Source organism: Ixodes scapularis, unplaced genomic scaffold (assembly GCF_016920785.2).
Source record: "Ixodes scapularis isolate PalLabHiFi unplaced genomic scaffold, ASM1692078v2 PGA_scaffold1__304_contigs__length_218370807, whole genome shotgun sequence".
In the NCBI taxonomy this organism is placed as follows: Eukaryota; Metazoa; Arthropoda; class Arachnida; order Ixodida; family Ixodidae; genus Ixodes; species Ixodes scapularis.
This window is the reverse complement of record NW_024609846.1, coordinates 17,623,462-17,650,827: the sequence shown is the minus strand read 5'-3', so window position 1 is coordinate 17,650,827 and position 27,366 is coordinate 17,623,462.

Here is a 27,366-nt window from a genome sequence, read left to right as displayed (position 1 = left end):
GAATAGAAACCAAGCGGTTTCCAGACTCCGTCTAACTGCTGTTGCAGGACAGCTCCTACAGCTGTGTCGGAGGCGTCGGTGAGGAGTCGGGTGGGTGCATCGGGAAGTGGGTGGACAAGAAGGGTTGCGTTGGCTAAGGCTTCTTTCACTGCGGAAAAGGCTGACGCAACCTCTTCGCTCCATGGCACTTCTGATGACGGTCCTTTCTTTGTCTTCAGAAGGTCTGTCATTGGTTTAAGAATTTTCGCGCACTGTGGTATGAATCTGCGATGGAAATTCACCAGACCCAGGAATTCTCGGAGCTTGCGCAGAGATGTTGGTCGCGGAAACTCGCGAATCACCTTTACCTTGTCTTCTAGCGGCTGGATTCCTAGCTGGGTGATGCGATGGCCAAGGAATTCTAAGCTATCTACTCCGAAGACGCACTTAGTAGGGTTAAGGACAAGGCCTAATTCCTGTAGCCGGTCGAAAAAAACTCTGAGGTGTTGCTCGTGCTCGTCTGGTGTGGCACTAGCTACAAGAAGGTCGTCCAAGTAAGCGAAAACAAAAGGCAGACCTTGCGTGACCTTGTCAATGAATCGCTGGAACGTCTGAGCAGCGTTTCGCAAACCGAAGGGCATACGGACGTACTCAAACATTCCGAACGGTGTAATGATGGCCGTTTTCACTATGTCCGCCGGTTCCACGGGAATTGGGTGATACGCTTTTACCAAGTCGATTTTGCTGTAGATGGATGTACCTGATAGATTTTCAGAGAAGCTCTGGATATGCGGCAGGGGATAGCGATCGGGAACTGTGCAGGCGTTCAGCGCTCTATAGTCTCCACACGGTCTCCAGTCATTGGGGTCTTTCTTAGGGACCATGTGCAGAGGTCATGCCCAATTGCTCGCCGAGGGTCGTACGATGCCTAGCTGCAACATATGGTCGAACTCACGACGTGCGATGGCGAGGCGCTCGCCGAGAAGCCGACGAGGGCGTGCGGAGACGGGTGGGCCGGTAGTTGTGATGTGGTGCGTGACTCCATGCTTGGAAGGGGTTCAAGGTTGTTGGGTCTTGAGAGTGTGGGGTATTCAGTGAGGATGGCTTCATAGCGCGATATGGCTGGAAGTGGCTGCAGCGAAGTCACCGTGAAGTTGGAAAGGATGCCTTGCACTGACAATAATGTTGTCGAATCCGTGAGTCGCCGGGCTTGAAGGTTCACACACAGACCAAAATGTGAGAGGAAGTCTGCTCCCAATATTGGTTGTCGCAAGTCGGCTACGATGAAAACCCATGGAAATGTTCGACGCAGTCCGATTTCGATGGTGAGGGATCGTTGCCCGTACGTCTTGATCGCAGAGCTGTTGACGGCACGCAGGGGAGGTGAAGGCGCCTGCTGCTGGAGGCGGTCGTTGCGTGACGCTGGTAAAATGCTGACTTCAGCTCCAGTGTCAACAAGGAAACGGTGCCCTGCGATTCGATCGACGATAAAGAACAAGCGGCTTGTTGTGTGGCCTTGGTCACCCGCCGCTGCTAGTGCTGGGCCTCGGCGTTTCCCGACCACGAGCAAGGTCTCGTGCACCGTGTGCCTCACTCACCGAAGCGGCGATGGTACCAGCAGTGCTGGTCAGAACGCGAATCTCGTGGCGACGCAGACCTGTAACGTGAGGGAGTGCGTAGCGGGGATCGTGACGGTCGCGCTGCAGTTGTTTGCGATCGACCCATGGCAGCAATGGCGTTCGTGAGCTGCTCCAGTTTGGTTTCTATGTTCAAAGTCCGTGTTCTCTAGGCTGTTGGTTGCGGTGTTTCGACAGCACTCATGGTCTGCGAGGAATATTCTGCGGTGCGGTCGGCAAGCACTGCCAGGCGGTCTAGAGGCATGTCATCCGCAGCGGCCAGGATCATGCGCATGCCTTGAGGAAACTCCTGGAGGAACAACTCCCGCAGTATGGAACCTTGTGCTTCTGAAGCTTGCGGTCCCAACAGCTGATTCATGCGGTGTAGAAGTTGCGTCGGGCGACGATCGCCCAGTTCTTCGGCGGTGAGGAGCTGCTGGATGCGGGAGCTCTCTGATGTCATTGTTCTGGCGAGAAGTATTGTCTACAAATGGTCGGAGGCATCTTCTCGTGGCGGTTGGGCCAACACGTCGTCGAGCTGGTCTGCCACCTCCGCTGGTAAAGAGGCGACGACCTGGTAGTAGCGCGCCATTTGCGTTGTGATTCTCCTCAGGTGGAAACGGGCCTCGACCTGTGTAAACCAGACTTGCGGGTTTTTGGGCCAGAACGTTGGTAGACGAACCTCGATCGTAGCGAAAGTGGAGTCACCAGAGGTTGCTGTCACGTCACCGTCGGAAGAAGCGTTGCCTTGATCCATGTTTAGCTTGGATCCGGCGTCCGAGGTATAAAAGTGACGCTGTTCAAGATTCCGGGTCACCAGTTCGTAGAAAACACGTCAAGCGACTCCGATGTCTCGGATGGAATGCCTTTAATCACGCGCGCTCGCGACCACCTCAGCGCTTGTGCATGGCGATGGTGCCGCGAGCTAAAAGAGAAAACAAAAACAACAAATTGTCTAGCACGGGGCCCCTACATTAGCCTTTGAAGACCAGGTCTTACTCCTCACTCGGACGACTTGTCCTTTATAGAGCGGCTGGAGTCGCTCCCCACGGTCTCTGGCTGGTGAGGCTTCTTGACGGTGGATGCCAGCTGTAAGCTGAAGTCGGGAAGTCACGTACGCAGGCGTCTGCCTTGCAGCAGCTCTCCCGGGGCACGGCCGTCCTCTAGAGGAGAAGAACGGTAGCCGAGTAAGCCCAACCAGAAATCTTCACGCGCATCTCCAGTTTTCTTTAGGAGCCTCTTCATAATCTGTACGCCCTTCTCCGCGAGATCGTTGGAACGAGGAAACTCGGAGCTTGAGGCGATGTGCTTAAAATCATATCGGTTGGCAAACGCGGCAAAGTCCCGGCACGAAAACAGGGTTCCATTATCTGTGCAAACCTCCACCGGAATTCCGTATCTTGAAGAGATGGCACACAGTTTGTCGATAACCGTGCTTGCAGACGTGTCGCCGAGTTTTTCAACTTCTGGAAAGTTGGAGTGTGCATCAAACACTGCGAGGAACGCACTTCCCGCGTAATGAAAAAGATCTACACCGACCCTGTACCAGGGATAATCCGGAACTTGACGAAGCAAAAGTGGTTCGCTTGGTTGCTTGTATGCATAAGTTGTACATGCGGCACACTTTCTTACAAGCGACTCAATGTCTGAATTTAGGCCTGGCCAGAAAACTAGACGTCGTGCCCTAGCCTTACACTTGTTTAAGCTCAGATGGCCTTCGTGAATCCGTCCGAGCGTTTCCGGTCGTAGTTTCTTGGGAACGACAACTTTGCACCCTTACAACAAAATTCCTTTTACTACGGAAAGGTCCGAAGCGAGCGGTTTAAGTTCCCCTTCGACGCCTTTATTGCTGGGTATGTTTTCGACAACCTTTTGCAACTCTGGATCCTTGCGAGTTTCTTCAGCGAAACGCAGTTTTGTTGCTTCACTTACTAAGAATGACAGAATGCCGACAGCATTACCTGAACGTCGATAAAGCCAGCGGTGTCCCCTGACACAACAGGCGCCGCCCTTGAGAGCATGTCAGCCAGGACCAATTCTTTGCCTGGAACAAACTGTAGTTTGTAATCGTAAATCATCAGGCGAAGGAAAAAACGTTGTAGTCTTGGTGGCATGTCCGCTATGTCCTTCGATGAAATAGCGATAAGAGGTTTATGATCAGTTTCTATGAAAACGCGCCGTTCATAGATGAAGTGATGGAATTTTTCACAGCCGTACGTAATTCCCATGGCTTCTTTTTCAATCTGTGAGTAACGTGTTTCCGCCTCTGTCATTACCCGAGAGGCATAGGCAATAGGACGCCAGCTACTACCATCACGCTGCAGTATCGCCAATCCGAGGCCATCCTTTGAGGCGTCTGACGTTATGTTTGTTTCTTTTGTGGGTCAAAAATTGCTAGTAACGGTTCTTTGCCGAGTGCTTCGCAGAGCACAGTCCATTCTTGTGCGTGGTTTTCTGTCCATTCGAAGACAGTGTCCTTACGTATTAAACTTCGTAGAAGCTTTCTTTTCTCGCTGAGCGCAGGTAAATATTTTCCAAAAACACTATTTGTGAACGAACTTAATAATTAGTGAAAAGAAACATATGGTTTAAATTATAAACTTGCTGAGCATCATCAAAAACCATCTCTTCATCAAATTTCAGAAGGATTTGGAGTCCGTGAAAAGCGCGGGTGTGAATTAGGTGCGCGACGTTGTCGTTACATATTCCCTTGTTTTCGCGCTACTATTCGCGACTCCAACTGAGCAAACGGCGCTTAGCGTTCCATATTCGAGCCTGCCCAGTGACGGTCTCGCCCTAATTAAAGTTTATGCAACGGGATTGTTGGTCGCGTGGTGGTGAAAGCACGAAGCTGTTCCGTGAGGGCCTGAAAGCACGTGCTTTGAGTCCCGGATAGCGTTGCGCCTGTTACAAGAGCTGTAACCTTAGCGCACAACCGCGTTTCTCAGGTGGTATAAATCTTGCTCACATTTAATGACTTGATGTTTTTGATTACTCTCAGCAAGCTTCTCATTGGAACTATATGTTTCTTTTTACTAATTACAAATTTATTTGACATATTTTAGTTAATTACTCAACTTTCCGTGTGGCTTAGCCCGGAACTTTATGTTTTCCTGGTCGCTTAACTCACCTACATCGAACAAGCTACTCTCGTTTTGAGTTCTTTTTAACTAATATGGTAAAGATTTCTTCTACCCAAACGCTCCCCCAAAAACGCTTTTGCGTCTATCATTTGCGTCTGAAATAGGCGTCTGGCTTTGACGCACATTCTTGCGCCTTACATTTTAACCTTATCACCGTCGCCAAAAATGTCTTCTACGTTAAATGTGCAAAGTAGTATGATTTGTTAACGTTATCCACTGCGGTATTGATTTTCACGCATATGTTGAGGTCGCTATAATTCAAATGTGCCTTCCTCTAGGTCCGTGGTTTAGGAGCTCAAGCCTTTCATGTTATCCAAAACAAAATTTGAAGCCCTTTATTAAAATGTACCTTATATATATATATATATATAAAGAGTGACGAATGTTGACAAATGCTTCCGTTGATATATGGGCAAAAGTGATGTGCGCAGACACAGCAGCCGTAGGATGAAAAGAATAAAATTCTAATTTAATGGCGAAAAAAAGTCACGCAAGAAAAAAGGGTGAAGTGCCGAAAAAAAGTTGTATTAGTTTACGGGAATAATGAAGACTAGGCACAAGGGCACTAATTACGCGGGAAAGAAACTTCTAAACAGGACGGAGTAAAAGTCAAAGTTAACACACAAGAACTTACAAAAATAAATTGTTAAATGAAAAATAAAATAAAGAATTGAAAATAAAAAATGTATAAAAAATAAGAAAAGGGCCTGACGGACGTCAGGCCCTTTTCTTATTTTTTATACATTTTTTATTTTCAATTCTTTATTTTATTTTTCATTTAACAATTTATTTTTGTAAGTTCTTGTGTGTTAACTTTGACTTTTACTCCGTCCTGTTTAGAAGTTTCTTTCCCGCGTAATTAGTGCCCTTGTGCCTAGTCTTCATTATTCCCGTAAACTAATACAGCTTTTTTTCGGCACTTCACCCTTTTTTCTTGCGTTACTTTTTTTCGCCATTAAATTAGAATTTTATTCTTTTCATCCTACGGCTGCTGTGTCTGCGCACATCACTTTTGCCTATATATATATATATATATATATATAAACTTTCGCAAACAACATTAGAGGCAGATTAGCAATGCGTTCAACACGCCTCTGGCGGTCCTTCAAGTTGACTTGTAGCATGCTTTGGATCGAATGGACCATGAATTTGTACGAGATCCTAAAACGCATTAACGTAGGCGACGTTCTTTTCGATTGGGTTTGCTTTTGCTACAATAACAAATCTGCCAGAATATTTGTTGAAAAAAGCGAGGCAATTGTGTGCACAACTGTCAGTCAGCAAGGGGTGCCCGTTGTACCCACTGCTATTTGCGATAAAGGAATCAGAGGGCTTCAACTGCTCACTAAACACCTGTAACTCCAAGAGTTAGCGGATAATGTTCCCGTTATATTTTCTGAAAAGAAGGAGCTTTTGAGGGCAATGGACATAATTCAAGTGTTTTGTGCCGCATCGAAGGTCCTCTTAATCTAGACAAACTTACAAGTATGTGGATGGGTAACTGGGCCTGCACACCTTCAAGCGTGTTAGGGATGAAGTGGTCGCCCTCGCTATAAAAGCACATTATCATACAGCTCCCGTCGACGCACCCGAGACGTAAAACGTGGTCGGCCATACTTCAGAAGATGAGAGCGCCGCTCCTACCATGGCGCACAGGACGAATTCTCCTTATCCATCGAAGCTTTCTGTGTAACGCTGTTCCCTTTCCTGGTTTGATGTACGCGGCCTAAGGGTATCCCAATCGACGCCAGCACAGTGTTGAAAGCACATCGGATCTTTGCAACATTTGTTTGGCAGTCACCGAGGGAAAAAAAACGAGGAGCACAATTTTCTTTCTAAACCTCAAGGCTGTGGTATTTGATTGTGGCATGTTACCATCACAGCAAAAATAAATCCGCTTTTTTTTGTTTGTTCAGGGAACTAAAGGAAAAATGAAATTACCCGGTGGCCATTCCAGAGCCTTCGGGGCGCGCACCATAGAAAGTGGGTGGTTGGCATACCGGAGCAACCGAAAGCAGCTAAGTGCCTACGAGTTTATAAGGAGATCGCCAAAGCGATCGAATGCTTCGAGTCAAGGTACTCGTGGGAGTATCTCCAGCAAGTGAAGAAGGAAAACACTCTAGGGACACAGTCAGCAGCATATTTCCGCGCTCGACGGCGAGCGACCGCGTGCGTGGCCGAGTGGTTATCGCGCTTGACTGTCGAGCGGAAAGTCTAGGATCGATTCCAGTCAGTAGAATGCTCTTTTATTTATTCTTTCAATATTTCGTTCTCGTCAGTTCAAGAATATTCTCGTCCGATCGAGTTCCGAAAGTTCCAGTCGCCGAACATTCTAGGCCGATTGTTCCAGAAGCCAACGCGTGTACATAAGTGGCTCCGCGTGGCGATCTGCGGTCAGTCTCGCCCCAGCGTTCGACACTGCTGTTACGCCGACTTCGACGCCCGCGACGCTCGTTTATTATCTTTTGTACCCTTTTATTTTTGGCACAAGTTAGCCACATTAAATGTCTATTTCTTCCTCTTTATGTATTGTTCTTTGGTCACCACCCGTGATATTTTGGTGGAGGTGCGAGGTACCGCATGCCCGTGCAGCGTTCCCCTCCAAGGGCCCGCAGTGCAAGTCCGATTCCCGGCTCGGTGAGAAGAACACTCACCGCGGAACCTGAAACTCGGACCAGCCGCTGCACCTAGGGAGAGTATCCTGAGTACGGTTTGCTGCTGGACAAGCCCAACCCAAAGAAGACGACGATGGCCAACCAGTCGCAGACCCCCGCCGCTCTTGCTGTCGTCTACCTACCCGTCGCTCCTCGGACAACGGATTCCTTCCACGGCGAAAGCCACGAAGACATCGACGACTGGGTCCAACAGTATGAACGCGTGGCCCGTCATAACGAGTGGACATCGGAACAGTGTCTGCAGAATGCTTACTTCGCCTTGGAAGCAACCGCTCGGAACTGGTTCGAGAACCACGAAGCATCGATCACCTCCTGGAAGCAACTCAAAGCTGAGTTGCGAAGAACATTCACGATCCAACAACGAAGAGAACGCGTGGAAGAGCTTCTTCAAGCGAGGACCCAAGGCCCTAAAGAGAGCGTCGTCAGCTTCGTGGAGGATGTCCTGCGACTCAGCAACTGCGCCGATCCTCAAGCCTCCGAAGCGAAGAAGCTGAGAATCCTGATGCCAGGTGTCAAAGAAAACATCTTCGGCGGCCTTAAGCGAGCCCCGCCTACCACAGTCGAAGAATTCATCAAGGAGGCAACAAACATTGAGCGTGCCCTTCAAGCACGGGCCTCCCATTACCAGCGACTTCCCGGCGTAGCGGCCCTCTCGACTTCCAGCCGCAAGAGCCCTGACCTCCGCGAGATTATCCGGGACGTCGTGCGGGAGGAAATCAGGAAGCTGCTACCTGCTGCCACAAGCCCGGCTACGCCCTCAGTCGCCGAGATTGTTCGGGAAGAACTTCAGCAGGCGCTGCAGCCTGCTCACCCGTATAAGGCGCCACCTCGACGTGAATCTCTCGTGCCGTAGTATTCCCGATGCCAGGAAGATCGGGCGTACGTCCGCCCAGAACAAGCTGCGCCTCAAAAGACCGACGTGTGGAGGACGGCCGATCGACGCCCCTTGTGTGATCATTGCGGTGAAGCCGGCCACGTTTTCCGTCGATGCCCCTGCCGACAACTGGGGATGCGCGGGTTCCACGCGAACAGCCTGCGCCCAAGGTACGACGAACGCCCTCTTGACATTGAAGAGTACCTCCGACGTTCGCCATCCTCAACGCCGCTGCGCCGTGAGTCCCGGTCACCGTCGCCCAGGCGGTCAGCGTCTCCAACGCCACGACCCCGCCGAGAGAGCCTGTCTTCTTTGCGCCGCCGGGAAAACTAAGTGCGCCAACGCCTGGAGGTGGCGTTGCCGAAGACGACCCAAGTAAAGTGCCTCCAACAACGCCGGAGCGCTCCCACCCTCTCGACGCTACGCATCACAACGACGTCCCTGCATCGGTGTCCAACAACCTAAACATTACTATCGACGGCCACGACGCATCGGCACTCGTGGACACCGGAGCAGACTACTCAGTCTTGAGTGGGAGGCTTTCTCGTCGCCTGGGAAAAGTGACAACCTCGTGCGAAGGCCCTCAAATACGAACCGCCGGTGGGCACCTCATCACACCAGTCGGGCAATGCACTGCTCGCGTCGATATCCACGGTGAGACGTGCCCTGTGAAGTTCGTCGTTCTGCAAGGCTGTTCGAGGGTCGTTATCCTCGGAATGGACTTCCTCTGCGAGTATGGCGCCGTCATCGACCTCGGAGCAAAATGGTTGACGCAACAAAAACCTGTTTCAACACCGGAGGAACTTAAAGCGACGTCATATGTGGTCCGAGTCCTTGCCAGCCACGTGAACTGACCGCCGCAGTCGAGTGTTTTCGTACCCGTCGGGATCACCGAAGCTTTCCCCGGCGAAGTTCTGCTCGAAGGAAGCCTCCAGTGTTTTCTTCGAAGAGAAATAGTCGTCGCAAGAGGAGTTGCTGAACTTCAGGATGGCCGCACTGTGGTCCTCGTTACGAACTTCCGATATGAAGCGCAACACCTCACAAAAGGTGCAGCCGTGGGCCAGGTCGAGGAACTTCGAAACTCCGCCGCTATCGCCGCCGTTACTGCCGAATCCTCACCACCTCAGCAAAACAGTACGTCGCCAGCGCAGCTCGACATTGACCATAAGCTTCCGGGCCCGAAACGACGGCAGCTGCTTAACCTTTTCGCCGAATACCGCGATTGCTTTGCGACGTCATCGAAGGTGCGCCAAACCACCGTTGCGAAGCACCGCATTGTTACCGAGGAGGACGCGCGCCTTGTGCATCGATTGCCTTACAGTCTCTGTTAAAGAAACGGAGGTGATCCAGGAGCAAGTTCAAGAGATGCTGAACGACGACATAATCCAACCTTCAAGCAGTCCGTGGGCCTCTCCAGTCGTACTGGTTAAGAAGAAGGACGGAACGCTTAGGTTCTGCGTGGACTAGCGGCAGCTGAACGCGGTGACGAAGAAAGACGTCTATCCACTCCCCCGCATCGACGGCACGTTAGACCAGCTGCGCCACTCTCGATACTTCTCATCGATGGACCTGAAGAGCGGCTAGTGGCAGATCGAAGTCGACGAACGGGGCCGAGAGAAGACAGCTTTCGTCACGCCGGATGCGCTGTACGAGTTCAAGGTGATGCCCTTCGGACTGTGCACGGCGCCAGCAACTCTCCAGCGTGTCACGGACACCGTTCTGGCAGGACTGAAGTTGCAGAACTGTCTTGTCTACCTCGACGACGTCGTGGTGTTTTCCAGCGACTTCGATGAGCACTTGCGACGACCCCGAGCAGTTTTCCAAGCCATACGAACCGCCGGATTCACCCTGAAGCCGGCAAAGTGTCGGTTCGCCTATGACGAACTGAAGTTCCAATGTCACGTTGTTAGTAACGAAGGCGTTCGCCCCGACCCAGAGAAGACTCGCGCCGTCGCTGCATTTCTAACGCCGACAGACAAGAAGGCCGTGCGAAGGTTCCTTGGACGATGTGCGTACCATTGGCGCTTCATCCGGGATTTCGCAAGGATTTCCGCACCGCTCACAAACCTCACAAAGGCCGCCGAGAAGTTCGAATGGGCCGAGAAGCAGCAGCAGGCATTCGACAAGCTCAAACGACCACTGCAGACTCTTCCTGTAGTACGACATTTCGATCAAGATGCGGAAACCGAAATTCACACGGATGCAAGTAACGCTGAACTTGGCGCGGTACTGGTTCAAGTTCAAGAAGGCACCAAGCGCGTTATCGCCTACGCAAGTCAGACACTGTCCAAGGCGGAAAAAAATTACTCCACGACTGAGAAAGAATGCCTTGCGGTCGTCTGGGCAATCACGAAGTTTTGTCCGTACTCGTACGGGAGCCCGTTCCGTGTAGTCACGGAGCACCACTCGCCCTTCTGGCTTGCGAACCTCAAGGACCCATCAGGACGCCTCGCTCGATGGAGTCTACGACTCAGGAGTTACACATAAGTGTGGTCTACATGTCAGGCCGCAAGCACAGCGACGCCGACTGCCTGTCCAGAGCCCCCGTCGGAACAGATTCCGGCAGCAGCGACCACGATGACGACGAGTGCTTCCTAGGTGCAGTGAACTCCGACGACATGGCACGACGTCAAAGATACGATCCTGAGTTGCGTGCGCTAATCGAGCAGCTCGAAGGACGAGGGGGTACCGTCCCCCGTGTCTTCTCGAGAGCCCTGACGATTTCCTTCCTCCGACAAGGTGTACTTTACAAGGAGAACTTCGGAGACAATAGCTCACCATGGCTGCTGGCAATCCCTGCCGATTTTAGAGCGGAGATCTTTCAAGCCTGCCACGACGATCCTACGTCCGAAAACCTTGATACAGCCATACGCTGGCCCAAATTCGTGAAAGGTATTACTGGCCCAAGCTGCCGAATACCGTTCACCTCTACACACGGTCATGCCACGAGTGCTAGCGACGCAAGAGACTGCCGACGAAGCCGGCAGGTCTCCTGCAGCCAATTGCTCCCCCGACGGCACCGTTCCAGCAGGTCGGAATGAATCTCATTGGTTCTTTCCCACCATCGACGCAAGGAAACAGGTGGATAATCATTGCCACAGATTATCTCACGCGCTACGCCGAAACGAAAGCCCTTCCTTCAGTGACTGCTGTCGAAGTCTCCAAGTTTTTTATTGAGTCCATCGTCGTCCGGCACGGCGCTCCCGAAGTTCTGATCTCAGCCCGTGAATCATCTTTCATGGCCCAGCTGACGCAAGAAATCCTTCGTCTCAGCCACACCAGCCCCACGCACCACGGCGCACCACCGCGTACCACCCGCAGACCTACGGGCTGACGGAGAGACTCAACAAGCCCATCGCCGACATGATCTCTATGTATGTCGACGTGGAGCACAAGACATGGGACGAGGTGTTGGCGTACGTTAGATTTGCCTACAACGCGGCCATGCAAGAGACCACCGGGGTTACACCCTTCCCGATTTTCCGGTCCCACCGATACCGGATTTTCAGCGACAGGGTATTTTTAATCCTATCGCTCTAAAGCCGACTCGGGTCGCAAAATCGCCACCGCTCATCGGCTAGCAGGTATTTTGAACAGGTAAAATAACAAAATCAATAACTTTTACTAGAAGCCGCGACACCTTGGGTTTCCGGACATGTACGGCAGCCGTCAAAGTGGTAGAATCGTAACTCACTCAGGTGCGGCAGTAACTCTGTTATACTTTTATGATTAAAAAGAGTGATCGCCGATCGACTTACATCTGCGTCAATAGTGTAGCTTTTTTTTTTTTGTGACCTTGGCCCAGGATGATAAATTTAAATTGTGGTGGGTGTCTACAAATAAGTTCTATTTTTCCGTGGTTCTTTTTGTTTCGGTTTATGCACGGTTACTTGGTATATCTACCGCGTGTAAACTAATTAAAGGCCCTTTACACTGCCCGGAAAAAATAGGCTTCTCAACATCTCAAGCTGCAATTTAATACAGAGGTACAAGCAGGAGTAGGATGCTAACAGTAAAAAAAAATAAAAAATAAAGAGGTTTACAATCCTCTGTAGCCCCGAATAAGAGCGCAGCTCTCGAGGCGGAGGAGGAGGAGGTACGGAGAGGAGGTTATGCCCCTCCTCATCATCCGTACCCTCCTCTCCTCCTCGCCTGCTCCCCTCGCGCTGAATGCCCCGCTAATTTACTGGGGAAACTTTAACCGCTATATTTAGCGGGCAACTTTTGTGCACTAAATTTAGCGGAAAATGTTTTCCGCGTTTTTAGAAGGGAACGTTTTCATGTAAATTTAGCGGAAAAAAATTTCCGCTAAATTTAGCATAGAATTTCTTCCCACTAAACTTAGCTGGAAATTTTTATCCTTACATTTAGCGGGGATTTTTGCCGGTAAATTTATTCGGGATATTTTTTCAGCTAAATTTGGCGAGAAATTTTTTCCGCCAAAATTAGCAGGGATATTTTTCAGCTACATTTAGCGGGGAATTCGTTCAGCTAAATTTAGACGGAATTTTTTTTTTTTTTTGCCGTGAAAGTTTTCTGCTACATTTAGCGAGGAAGTTTTATTTATTTTATTTACACATACTGCAGGCCTTGAACAGGCCCCTGCAGGTGTGGGGTACATACAAACAACAAAACTATACATATGAGAAACAAGAAACACATGGCAACCTTATCTATTGCTTATACAGCGAGATAAATACACATGAACGCCATCAGCATAATAAACATTCCATAATCAACGCCTAATATACAATAAAAAAAAAATGCATGTACAAACACAAGGAAAGGAGACAATCAAAAGGTGGGACTCTCAAGAGCACCATTGAAGTCAGGGACAAAAAAGATGTCAGGAGGGAGGGCGTTCCTATCCGTAATAGAGCGTGGGAAAAAGGAATACTTCAAAATGTTAGTTCGAGCGAATATTGCTACCAGAGAATACTGATGATGGTGCCTAGTTTCCCTAGATAATAATGGGGATAAATATAGACTTGATTCAATTCGGAGTCTGTTATGATAAAGCAAACACAAAAATTTTAGTCTCGCAATTTTTCGACGATGCTGGAGTGATGATATATTGTTTGCTATCATCAATGAAGATGGGGAATCTAGCAGATTGTACTTTTCATAGATGAAGCGAATAGCTCTCCTCTGAACCATCTCAAGCTGTGACGCATCCTTTTTGGTATTCGGGTCCCACACTATGCCAGCATATTCTAACTTCGGTTGGACCAAGGAGTTATATGCTTGTAATTTAACGGAAGGGGCAGCGCTTCTAAGTTTCCGACGTAACACCCCCAATTTTCGAGAAGCGGAGGAACAGGTATTTTGAATGTGTTGTGAGCAACGGAGGTCGTGGGATATGGTTACGCCGAGATATTTGTATTCAGTCACATCAGATACTACATCATTGTTTAACTGATAAGAGAACTTCAGTGGCTTTACTTTTCTTGTTATACGTAAATGAACTGTTTTCGTAAAATTTAGCTGCATTTGCCATGCGCTGCACCAATGGCAGATAGAGGCAAGGGAAGAATTCAGTGATTTTTGGTCGGCAACTGTGGATATGCTTTTGAACAAAATACAATCATCGGCGAATAAACGAATAATTACATCTGGGGGAACAACTGAGACGATATCATTTATATAAGTTAAAAACAACAACGGGCCAAGAACACTGCCCTGAGGAGCACCCGAGGAAATACCCAGAATACCGGAAGCCTGACCAGCAATGTCGACAAACTGGCTGCGATCAGACAAGTACGAACCTATCCAATTGACAACCTCGGACGGTATTCCAAGGCACTCTAATTTATACAGGAGTTCGCCGAGTGGAACTTTATCAAAGGCCTTGCTAAAGTCCAAAAAAATAATATCGACCTGACCAGATTTGTCTAAAGTAGCGGCAAAATCATGAACTGTGGTGACAAGTTGCGTAATGGTAGATAAACCCCTTCGGAACCCGTGCTGAAATGGTGTAAGCAAGTTTCTTTCTCCTAAAAAATCTCGAACATAATTACTCACAATATGCTCCATAAGTTTGCACGAAGTGCTCGTAATAGAAATAGGACGATAATTACTGACTTCTGAACGATCACCCCTTTTTATGAATGGGAGCGACACGTGCGGTTCGCCATTCACTAGGCAGCACAGAAGAACTAAAAGAAGCGCGAAAAATGACAGTAAGAAAACGTGCAAGCGATTCTGCATATCTACACAGGAAGGCGTTTGGGATTTTATCAGGCCCACAACTAGATTTAGTTTTCAAGTTTAGTAACATAACAAACACACCGCGAAACGAGATAAAGTCGGGGTTCAGTGGGGTATTAGTAGCAACGGGGGTGTACGTATCTAAATCAGAAAACACAGATTGGAAATATAAATTGAACTCTTCAGCAATTTGTTTCTTATTAGTGATAGCCACGTCGTTAACCTTTATCTGGTCAAGAGGCTTTGTACTCTCTGAAAGATAATTCCAAACTTTTGCAGGATCATGTTTCAAGAAAATAAGAAGAGTGCACGAAAAATATTTGCTTCTAGCTGCCTTGACCTGCCTTGTAATTTCATCCTGTAAACCTTGTACGCTTCCAGTTTTGCGAGCTCTTTTAAACCTTTTGATGCTACGGGAAAGGTGAATTATTTCGCGGTTTATCCAAGGCTTCCTACGTCCCGTGCATTTACGCCGATCCGGTATGAAGCTATCTAAACAATAGTTACACATATAAACGAACTTCTCCCACAGCAAAATAACATTGTCTTCAATAAAGTCGCTGAAACAAAAATCAAGATAATCCAATACACTTTCATCATTGGACCTTGAAAAATCCTTCACAGTTAAAGTAACCCTTTCTTTTATGAGTGGCGGTTCAGATGACAGTAATAAGGCAGTAATTTGTGATCCGACTCATTCTCCTCGAGATTTACGGTATAATCAACAAAAGCGCGACTGACAAGTATAAGGTCCGAAATTGAGTGACTGGAACCACTTTTCCGTGTAAAATCTTGAACGACTTGGGTTAGATCACATGCGAGCATCATGTCGAACACAATGTCATCACCGGGAGAGCTAGATAATCGCAGCCAGTCAATATGGGGGAGAATAAAATCACCAACCAGAACAATTTGCTCGCCTCTGTATTTTAAGAGGGCATCGTATAGCCGATTTAAGTAGTCTGGACTAGCGGAAGGGGATCTATATACGGCGCAAAGTATAATTTTATGGCCCCAAACATTAAGACGAAGCATTAGACTCTCGTGATCATTAATTTGATCTAATACGATAGCAGAAATAGATGGCTTTATTACAACCGCTACACCACCGCCCCGAGAGGGACGGTCCCTGCGAAACACTTGATGGGATTCCGGAAAAATTTCTGCATCAGACACAGAGTCATTAAGCCACGTTTCAGTGATCACAGTGACATGGGGGTCATAATTGAGAAGAACGAGTTCAAACCACTCTGCTTTATTAACTCTACTTCGCACATTCATGTTCAGGAGACAAAATTGTTTAGAAACTGGTAGTGGTTCTCGTCATTCATCAACAGGAGCTTCATTGCCAATGGCAACCTTTACTCGTACATTTGAAGATTCATCCCAAGCAAAAAGGTCATTGCCAATTCGTAGTTTGTCGTTTACGAGAAATACTTTTAGTTTATTCGTTCTCTCGACGCTCGCGCTATTCCACAGCAGACTTCTTTTGTTAAGCGTTTCCTGAGAATAATCGTTTTGGATGTAAACGTTGGTACCTTTAAGTTTTTTTTGCATTACGCAGGATTTCTGCCTTTTCTTTGTAGTCTTGGAGACTCAGAATAATTGGTCGTTTTCCCACGCGTTTTCCTAGGCGATGAATTCTTTGAACAGAGGTGCAGGAGACTCCTAGTCGCCTTGCAAAAATATTTTCGACAACCTTGCCTCTCAAGTCCTGCTCGGACTCATCTGGTGCGTCTGATACTCCAAAGATAACAAGATTTTGAACGTCGACTCTGGTCCTCTAAATTCGCAAGCTTCGCATTTTGTAGTGTTATTGTCTCCTCTAGCTTGTTAACGGTCTTTTTAAGTGCATCCACCTCCAGTGACTTCACTTTTAACTCAAGCAATACCTTGTCTACTTCTGCAACTCTTGACAGCACTTCAGAATCTGATTTATCAGTGCCGGACTGTTGAATTTTCAGGTCAGCTATTTCCTTGCGAATTATTGCTTGCCCGTTCGTCAACGACTCAAACATTTCTTCAACCGTTGGCCCTGGATTTGTCTCGACGTCACCACATAGCAGCAGTTTACATACATCAAAACAGTCAACAGCAATTTCACAAAGCATTTGTGGGCGCGGCACAACTGTCAGACACATATCATCACTCCTAAAGCATGAAGGGTAACTGACCTGTACGAAAAACCAAGTCATGGTCAGCCACATGTTCTTGTTGGCCTCGCCGCGCCCACTGAAGTTGTAGTTCTGAAGACAGTCCTTTATGGATGCGGTTGATGGTGACGTCACGAACCCGGATGAATCAAGGGGCGTTGTCAGCAACGTATAGCTTGTAAACAGGCGATGACTGGCAGAACTTGATGCCGGGCGCACGGTTCCGCCGACGTTGGCCGAGGATACTGCGCCGAACAGACAGGGAAGTGCCTGTACGAAAAACCAAGACATGGTCAGCCACACGTTCTTGTTGGCCTCGCCGCGGCCACTTTTCCCGCTGAATTCAGCAGGGAAATTTTTTAGCTAACCTTAGCAGGGAAAGTTTTTCGCAAACTTTAGGGGGGAGTTTTTTTTGCTAAATTTAGTGGGGAATTCTTTCCGCTAAATTTAGCGGGGAAAGTTTTCCGCTAAATTTAGCGGGGGAATTTACTCATAATGCAACGCGCGCTGACGCCACGGCTGATGTCACTCTTGACTCTCGGGAAGTCACACGTGCGTTCACATGTGACGTCATTATGGGAAACGTTCCATAAGGCAAAGCTCGATCCTTACGCCGACGGAGAAGCCCACGGCGACGGTGACGGCGCTCAAGCCGGAAGCGGTCGCCTAAAAACTGCGCTCTGAAACTAAAGGAATGCACTCACCTCGTTCAAAAGAAGAAAAAAAAGAGAGATACCTGTTCTGGGCAATCTACGCCGAAACTTCGAAGACGATGCAGGTGTAGGGATAAGTGCTCCCATGGGATGGCTTACGCCACGTCGATTGAGCCGCGCCCGATTCCGGTTCGTTTGCGGGCTGGTCTACTATCATCAATCCAATCGTCCGGCCATCCCTGAAGCAGCGTGCGCCATCTGTCGGCAGCACCTATTCCTACGCCTGCATCGCCTTCAAAGTAGCGGCGTAGATTGCACAAAAAAAGGTATCTGTTTTGTTTTCTTCTTTTCAGCCTTATAAGTTTTTTTGTTTTTTTCCAAGTGTAAACTTCTATCTGTTTTTTGCCCCTCTGCAATCCATTGGAGCGCGATATTTCGTAGAACCGATTTTTTAGGGCCGTCTAAAGTGTCTCAAAATCGTCAAAACCGTCAATGTCAAATTCTTTCCAAAAATATTCAATCAAATTAATGCACAATACGGACTATGATTATCTGACTCATTCTACCTCTTGCGTCTTTTGTCGCTTACACGCTTTCTCGTATAAGCATCGGGCAACAAAATTAAATTCGCAAGTAAGCTAAGGGAGCTTTGTTCTCAAGGTTAAAGTTGTTTAAAAATGATAATTGCACGTTCACAATTATTTTGTCGACAGCCACGGTGAAGAATCGTAGAGGCACTACTGAAGCAGGCGACAAGATAGGGAAATAATAATCAACCCTGCCGTCCGCACAGCTCGCGATTCATGCTCCTGGCGATCTTTCTTGAATCGCTTCCCGCGAAACAAATAACAGTTTTCGGCGGACACATATTTCTGTTTAATACGATGCTGTGGCATAAGACTGCACGCAACAATACCCAGTACAGCCCTGCCCTTTTACCTTCGGTATACATTACGAACCGAGAGGCCAGCACGAGAAGAACACAAGACTCCCGCATCGTCTGCTCCGCGTCCCTTTAATTAACTTGTTTCGGCGCGCCTCGACAGGGGGAGGAGTCGCGCTGCGTATGCGCGGCAAAACTGCAGGGTGTCACAAAAAAAAAATGTACACATTCTTTTTTACGCCAAAAATAAACTAGGCATCGCCGAACGCTCCTTATCCGCCCAAAGGTAGCGCTACACTCTCAGAAAAAAAGGAGCCAAATGAGCAAAAAAGGGTTCTTTTCGCTAAAAAAGAACCGATTTTGGGGAAGATCCCTTTGAAGCGTGCTTTCTCAACCAAAAGCACCCCATACAAAATAAAAAAAGAAATGCAGAGCTAGTTTCCGGCCTGGAAAGAGCGAAAAAGGTGCTTGTTGCAGCCAGGAAAGAGATAAAGCGATCTTTGGAAAACGAAGGTCACTTAAGACTTCTACCGGATAGAGGGACACAATGACCAGGCTCGAAGGGCTTTGCACGCGAGAAATTGGGTGTGCCATTCTGTGGAAACAAAGCTGCCCGTGTGAGCTGTCAAGTCCTTGAAAGCTTACGGAGGTGGAATGTCGTAGTTATTTACCAAGTCGCGTGCAGTTTGAGGCCGAGATAATCTTCGCCTCCGACCACAGATGAAACAGGCTTCGATGCTTTTGACTCCCGGGCCACCTGCTTCAGCGGTCTGAACACTGGCGTTCGTTTGCAAACGTAACTGCTCGCCGCGTTTTATTTAATAAGAAAGTATAAAGCTACTCTTTGGTACTCATTTGTATAAATCAAACGGGTCATTGAATTAAAGTTTATTTGAAGAAATCTGTACCTGCGGAAATCGAATGTGTACTTTATTTCCCCCTCAAAAAACTGCATACAAATTTGCGAAGGCGCAAAACTTCGATGAATGAGCAACACACACACAAAAAAAGTGCGTGTCGTGTTGAATGTGTGTTATGGAGATTAAGCGGCGTCGTGTTTTTTTAGTAACAAGAGCCATTTTTAACTTGCTTTCGTGTTTAAACAATATACGTTACGTATAACTGCGCGTATGAAAGAAAAATGAATAGCACAGAGGAACTTTCTTTTTTTTTTTTTTTTTTTGTTTAGTATAGAATGCAGTTGCCCTAGCTTGTGGTCATGACACCACCCGTCTCCCAATACGGCGCCTCTGATTGTTTCGCCGCACGCGTCAAGCCGCAAAAATAGAGTTGGGACCCATCCGCGAGTGACATAAAAAATCCTGCTGCGCGGAAGGTTAGTGTCCGTCTGTTGCAGTCATCTTTATTTTTGAGTGAAGCAAAACTAAACTTCGATATGTTGTGCGTTCAAATTTATGAATAATAACGCAGTGTAAAAAATGAGCCGGTGAACCCCGCTCGCTACTTCGAGGTCGCCCACCAAAAGTTAGAAGAATAGGATGGCATAAGGGAAAAAAAAAACAGAAACGTGGTCGCTGTTATTCTCGTAGTTTTCGCGAGCAATATGGTATGGTAGGATGCAGAACAAAATGGCCTCGGACGAAATGGCCCCGGACAAAATAGTCCCAAGTGCAATCCCAGAGACCATGTACCCAAGTGATTTTTAGACACTCATATTTTAATTAGGTGCTACTCTGAAGTTCTATTAAGCGTACATTCAATGCTCTTATAATGCAACTTTTGTAGAGACCATAAAAAAAAAAAAACAGTTACATTTTGTGAACTTAATGTTTTACTTCAAAGGAGTTCCCTCGTTAGTTCAACAGAGCTACAGGAAGACGTTTCGAGTGAAGCCATACGTAGCGCACATTTAAAACTAGTTCCTTTGTGTAATGAAATGTCTATTTCACAAAAAAAAAATTATTGCATTATGCGATTATTTATCTTTTTATATGTTGCGATTGTACCAATTAAAGCTAATAAAAATAAGGAGCAAGAAAAGATACGAAAAAAATTATTTGAACCATTTTGTCCGAGTTTACTATTCGAACAATTTTGTCCGGGGCCATTTTTCCGGTTTTCGGGCTGGTTTTGTGTTTTTGATTCCCATTTCTAGTGTAAAAAGGGTAAGCGCCGACTGCACGCCCAAGGATTTGCGTGACGTGGCGCTTAACTGAGCTAATATTTGTTCAGAAATGGTAATTGACGGTTCCGAGGTCGCTCCGATCGAAATAAAAATTATTTGTCAGCGACATCTATTCGCTCTGTCTGATTGATTTATCATCACTTCTCCTTCAAGTTCCAAAATAGGCTCGATTATCATTCAATCTTGTTTTCCAGGCCTCTATTTTGGTAAATTCCTATAAGAAACACGTCACTGACCGGACACTGATTCATCGAATCTAGGTGCGTTGTCGTATTGCCGGTACAAAAGTCGCTCAGCCACCAAATAGGCCAACACGCGTTGCTCAACACAGTGTGTTGCTTGTTTCCGTTGCCGGAAGGTGGGACACCGAATCGAGAATTTCGCTCTTGTTTATTTTGTGTTTCTTTTGGGCAAGAGAGTGAACTGCCAACAATTTTACCGGCGGCTGCGGACATGCTTGGCGATGTGATCGCCATGTTTCCTGGCAGACAGGGAGGGAAAAGCGATGACATGTGCATATTATCTTCGCCAGAGAACCATGGTTCAGACAGCTCAACGGCACCCCAGAGGATAAGCCATAATGCGTTCAAAAGCGACGTTTCGGGGGCTAATCTGATCACCACTAGGCTGACAGTTCGTTGGAATCGTCATGCTCGTTTGACCAGTGAATCTTCTGTCTTGCACCACGTGCTCACAACCGCAGAGAAAGGTGTCAGGTGATAAAAACCAGGTGACTAATTGGTTCGGCAAGCACGTACCTCCCACCACGCTGTCAGCTTAGCGGTGAACAGGGATGGGTCGCTGAAGGTCACTAGATCCAACAGGATCTACCTTCGCTGCTCGAGGGAGTGCCAGCACTCGCTCGTCCGAGTGGTGGATCGGAACAATGTTTGACCTCCTCTCCCTTTGGGTTTGAAGCTCTAGAAGGAAGTACCTTCCTCCTTTTCCTCTTAGCATCACTTGCAACATGTCAGTGGACGTGAGCACATGGACGATTGGAGACGTCTGCAGGTGGCTTTTTGAAAACGAACTGCAGTCGGCCTGTTCATCATTTCAAGGTAAAACTTTTTAAGCAGGCAGTTTATTGTAATTTCTCTTAAAAATTGCTATAAGTACAGTAGCGCTCAATATTGCCAGAAATTGTTTGATGCGTAGGCAGAATAAGTAGGACAGGGGGCGGCTTCTTATTAATTAAGCTACTTGTCGTTTGAAATTTGTTTTTATGCTATTTTGGCTTGAAGTTGTCCAAACAAGCACGTTGCAAAAAAAAACAAAAAACAAAAAAAACATTACTTTGACAGTCTTGTATGCTGAACTACACAAGAAAAAAAAAAACGTTTTTGAAGCGAACACTGATCTCATTACTACAATACTGACTTTGTATAATATGACAAAATACTGAGTTCAAGCTTTCCGCCAGAAAGATCTCAAGAACAGAACTTCGAATTTACCGCGCGAATGAAATGAGCAATGATATCTCTTCGTAAATGTAAAAACTTATGTTACCGGGCTTTAATTAGCTAATGCATCCGTATTTATGGCCCGAATAAACGTGAGCGAATAGGTGCTGTAAACGTTTTTTTGTTTTTTGACTGGCCAGGGACATGGCACTCCGAGAGCCAATCACTGCAGTTTACGGCGCCGCTCAACTAATGACGATGCCGAACATTTGGTTAGAGCCAAAGATGCAGTCTGCGCTGCGACATTAAGGAATGCAAAACGTCCCGCTTGCATTGCTTAACGTAACAGCGCAGACTGCATTTCTTTGTCTAAACGTATGTTCCGCGTCGTCATTCGCTGAGCGGACTTCGCAGATCGCAACGATTGGCTCTCGGAGTGTTGTGCGGAAATCGACAGGCGCGAACTTTTTGTGCATTTTATGTTTGCACAAATGTGGATGTATGTTTGATAAAAATAACTGTTTTACTTGGTCCTGTATTCAGTGCTGCAACTATTATGTAAATAGCTTACATGCGTAAACGGCGCATCAACGTAACAAATTGTTTTTGTTTTAGGGATTCGTTGATACTCACAAATGTGAAGACGCCGTGAGCGCTCTCCGTCATGTTGTGCTCATGAACGAAGAGAGAACTGAAGTGCCCCTGAACGTCGACCTGATACAAGACCGCATGATGCGGATGTTTCAGTCTTGCCAAGAGTTTATCCTCAGCGAGGCTGGAGTCCTCACAGTCCTTGAGGAATTTCCGGCAATTACGATTCCCGGAATGGTAATTCAATGTTCTCTTCTTTATATTTAGTCTTAAAGTTTCGAGATTTTTACAGATCATCAGGACTTCAAAAGTTTCTTACTACCCGTTTTATCGCTTGTGAATAAGATAAGGGCTTTTGATACGTGCTAAATGATATAGTTCTACCTCGTAATAAGGCTAGGCAATGAATTCATTAACATTCCGGTTAATTAACTATTGTTTTACTCTGAATCAAGAGAGTTTAATCGGCATATTGGTTGAATTTAGAGTTACGAAAAGTCTTATAAACAAAAAAAGTAAGAAGAATATTCATTTAATTCTTTTGTGTGTTTATAACACAATTGTCTCTCATGGCTACTTAAGTGTTTTATATGATTATTATCTAGAATGGTTTTGAAGTTTGAATAATAACGTACAAATATTTTATTTTAAATGTTTGCCATGCTTTTCTTGTGTATGAGGTACAATGGCAAGTTGCTATTTGAACTTGTTATTGTACAAATATCTACAGATATTTTATGTTAAATGTTAGCCATGCCTTACTTCTGTATGAGGCACAATGACAAGTTGCTATGTACTACCCCTTATAAGACCTAGTAAAAACTTGTCAAGGAAAAAAATCGGTTGTTCTAGGCCTTTTCTGAGATACAATATCTTGCCTGGAGATCAGCGCGAGCTATAAATCGATTAACTAATCAATATAAAAGAAAACATAAATGGAAATTATTTTAATTGACGTCCAGCCCTACTCCACTATAGTGACAGTAAGTGGTCATTTAGTTTATATATATATATATGTGCGTGTGTGTGGTGTATGTGTGTGTGTAAGCAATCCGTGTGTACAAATCTATAGCGCATAAATGTACTTTTGTAAACTAGCAACACTCTCGATTCGTTGTTTATTTTTCAGTTACTACAAGACGTTAAACTGCCGTTCGGCAAAGACATCCGGAGGACGTGAGAGCCAAGATGGAGGCATTCACAGCTTCTACACAGGTGTTCCTCAAAGGAAAAGAACGTCACTCCGAACCTCGAAGGGCTGCTTGAAGGTACATTTTAGCCGGCGTTTTTGTAATCACTCACAAGTTTCAGACTGCGACGACGCAGAGGTTTACCTTCGTCCACCATAAATATGCTGGGTTAACTTACTACCTCATTACGAACTGATGACCGCTTATCGACGCCATTCGTTTAAGACAGGGTTAAATTATACTTGGAAACAACTTTCTGTGGCGTTTCTGAAGTGAAGAGTGCGTGTGCATAGCCTTGATTAACGCTCAAGATGCGCGGGCGTTTTTAACTTCGACTACATTGGCAAAACAAAAGTTGCCCAAGTCACCTCCGAGTATAGTGCATTGTCACAGATGGTAATGCAAGCTTGTCAGGGTTATATTTTCAATATACGAGCTAGTAATATAAATCAATCCTTGCTTTATTTTCTGAAATTAATTTAAAGAAAATATAAGCGACTAAAGTCAATGACAGGTTAAGAAAAATCTAAAAGAAGAAAGCCGATGGACGCTTGGAATGGAGAGAAGGTTTCTCTTCTCCCCTACAAGCTTCTGTCCGCTTCCTCCTCTCCAGCTCGTAGATTTTTTCTTAACCTCTTACTGACTATAGGGCAAGAAGGATTAAATACGGGTAAAACCAACGTTTCTTGAAACACGCTTGAAACATTCCTGTGCATCTACTTTCCCGCAGAACACTCGAGAAGCCAATCACACCAATCCACGAAGAGAGCTCGGCGAAGAAAAAGGCCAAAGCATGTTTAGACATATGAATGAAGCGAGAGATGTCACTGGCATGACGTTTCACGTACTGACTTCATGCTCAGTGTCACGTTACACTCTTCATTTTTAAGTCAAAACATATTTTCTGCTTCTCCATTGGCCGAGTTTTCTTCGTAGATTGCATTGATCGGCCCCTCGAGTATTCTCAGGGGAAGTGGACGCACGGGCATTTTTAAGAGCAGAGAAAATGCGGTGGCACGTTGGGCATTGTTTTACGAGTGTGCTGTACATATATTGTAACCCATTGACTTCCGATTTTCTTCCTTTACTACTTCTTGGTTGGAAAGAAAACACTTGATGCTGCGTGCCATATTTCGCTTTTACACAGTGTTGTAGCGAAAGGGGCTTCGAAGGGGGCGCTTCGTCATCCGCTGGTCGCGCTCTCTAGATCGCACTGATTGACCCACTAAATGTTTTAAAGGAAATCACATCTGCGGGTATGTTTTAGAGCGTAAGGCTAAACGAGAAATAAAATGCTTAGTGAAACCTATACACTTATAATTGATCTGAAAGCGCGGCGAATGAGTAATTCGCAGCATAATTATACAGAGGAAAATACATGTGTTTATATTCTTGCTTTCTTGTTGTAGGAAGTCCGGACACTGATGCCACTACTCCATCTCCACGAAAATAAATTTGACATCTTTTTGGACGGTGTCCTGACAGTGAGCGGCATCAGAACGACAGTAGAAGCTGTGTGCACATTGCTGGCAGTAATATCCGTTTCGTCTTGAAACTGTTTCGCTGCGAACAGAAGAATCAATTTTTGCGACTTCAATAAAGTATATGATTGGACATGATCTTTACTTTTTGCCTGTCACCTAGTTAATTACTACAGGAATGAAGTGTGTGGACTCTGGCCATACTGATGTTTGTCAAACTGTCGAAAAGGCCCTGTGCTAGCGATTAATGAACAATCTAAAGACACTTTGGTTGGTAGAAAAAAATTCATTTTGTGGAGCAAGAAATACAAAATCCGATTTACTGAAATCTTACAAGGAATGTAAAAAAAAACTGATATGTCGTAAAAGAGGGTTAGAATTACAAAATATGGTTTACTAAAATAACGCTAACATAATCTAAAGAACTCGGGATTTATTGAAAGAACCAAGAAGGGTTCCAAATAAAACATGGAATAGAGTTCATAAAGAAAAACCAAAGAAGGATCCGTAAAGAACCTCGAAATAAGGTTCATTAAGAGCACGAAGAAGGGTTCTGGAAAGAACCCGAATGGGGTTCATTAAGAAGAACCAATAAAGGATACAAAAAGAGCCCTGAAATAGGGTTCATTAAGAGCACCAAAAAGGGTTCTGGAACGAACCCGAAATAGGGTTCATTAAGAGCACCAGAAAGGGTTCTGCAAAGAACCCGAAATGGGGTTCATCAAGAGCACCAAAAAGGGTTCGGGAAAGAACCCGAAATAGGGTTGGTTAGGAAGAACCGAAAAAGGATCTTAGAAGAACCCCTAAATAGGGTTCGTTAAATAGAACCCAGAAGCGTTCTGAAAAGAACCAAAAATAGGGTTCATTAAGAAAAACCAATAAACGATCCAAAAAGAACCTCGAAATAGGGTTCATTAGAAAGAACCCTTTTTGTGGGTTCTTTTCTGCACCTTTAAGGGTGCCGCCCATTGGACAAGCAAAAGAACCCTAAAAGGTGCTAGTTGGCACGTTTTTTTTTAGAGTGTAGAGGTCACAACCAGATGCCAAAGTATCATCCCGATCCGATACCTTATTCAAAAGTTAACTTATTTTCAGGAAATTTCAATGGGAAAATGGAGCCCATGTTCTCCCGTTTTCGGCTTCTGGCGCCATAGAGCCCCATGTATTCAAAAACTCCGTCGGCCGTCATTTTCCCATTGAAATGTTCAGAAAATCACAACTTTTGATTAAGATATCGGATCGCGCTGAAACTTTGGCATCTGGTTCTGGCCTCTAGCGCTACCTTTGAGCGGAGAACGAGCTTTCGGCGATGCCTAGTTTACTTTTGTCGTAAAAAAGAAAGTGTAAATGTATTTTTGCGACACCCGGTAGAGGCGGACAGCCCTATCGTAACTGACGTGATGAAAACAGTAGTGCGTTTCCTTTCAAACACCCGACCTCCGCCGTGCTTTGGCTAGGCACGCGTGGTCGAGGTGCACCTGACGCCTAAATGCATCGAGGCTAGGAAGCTGCAGGTGAAACAACTGAAGCTCCTCCCTGCCGTTCTTAGCTTGTCCATGACCATCGAGTCAGATGTAGAAAGGAGACCACGATATCATGTAGCAATGCTGCCGTCTGCCTTTCTTATGTACCATTTCACACCCTCTAGGTTAGTTTGTGTTATTGCGGTTTTCAGGTAACTTTCGTGCATCCTTGGAAACGGGTACTGTCTTGCCCAAGAGTCTCAAGTTATGTTTTAGGCCATTTTGGTTATATCTTTTTACGTTGAATTAGCAAAATCGCAGAGCCAACCCTGAAGGGAATGGGGCTTCTCTAGACGCCGTTTACCTTATCCTCCTATACTTTTATCGCAATTAAATAGTTATTTTCATTTCAATATTTGATTAATTTGAAAACGGACAAAAGGAAAGCTCTCGACCAATAGTGTTGTATTTTGTTTTCAGAAAGATTTTAGTAAACATTTTTTTTTTGTTTCAGGAGACCATCTTGAGTCGTGCTCCTTATGACTAAATGCCTTTGAGAGACTAGGCGCAATGGGGTTGCATTGGGGCAATGTTATAAATATATATATATATATATATATATATATATATATATATATATATATATATATATATATATATATATATATATATATATATATATATATATATATATATATATATATATATATATATATAAAACTGAGAAGAAAAAAACCCTTAGTGAAAACAGCAACAACGGACGATTTAATCTTCGACGTTTCGGCCGGAGTCCGGCCTTCTTCAGTCTTCCTGACGAAGGCCGGACTCCTGCCGAAACGTCGAAACGTCGAAGATTAAATCGTCCGTTGTTGCTGTTTTTCACTAAGGGTTTTTTTCTTCTCAGTTCTATAC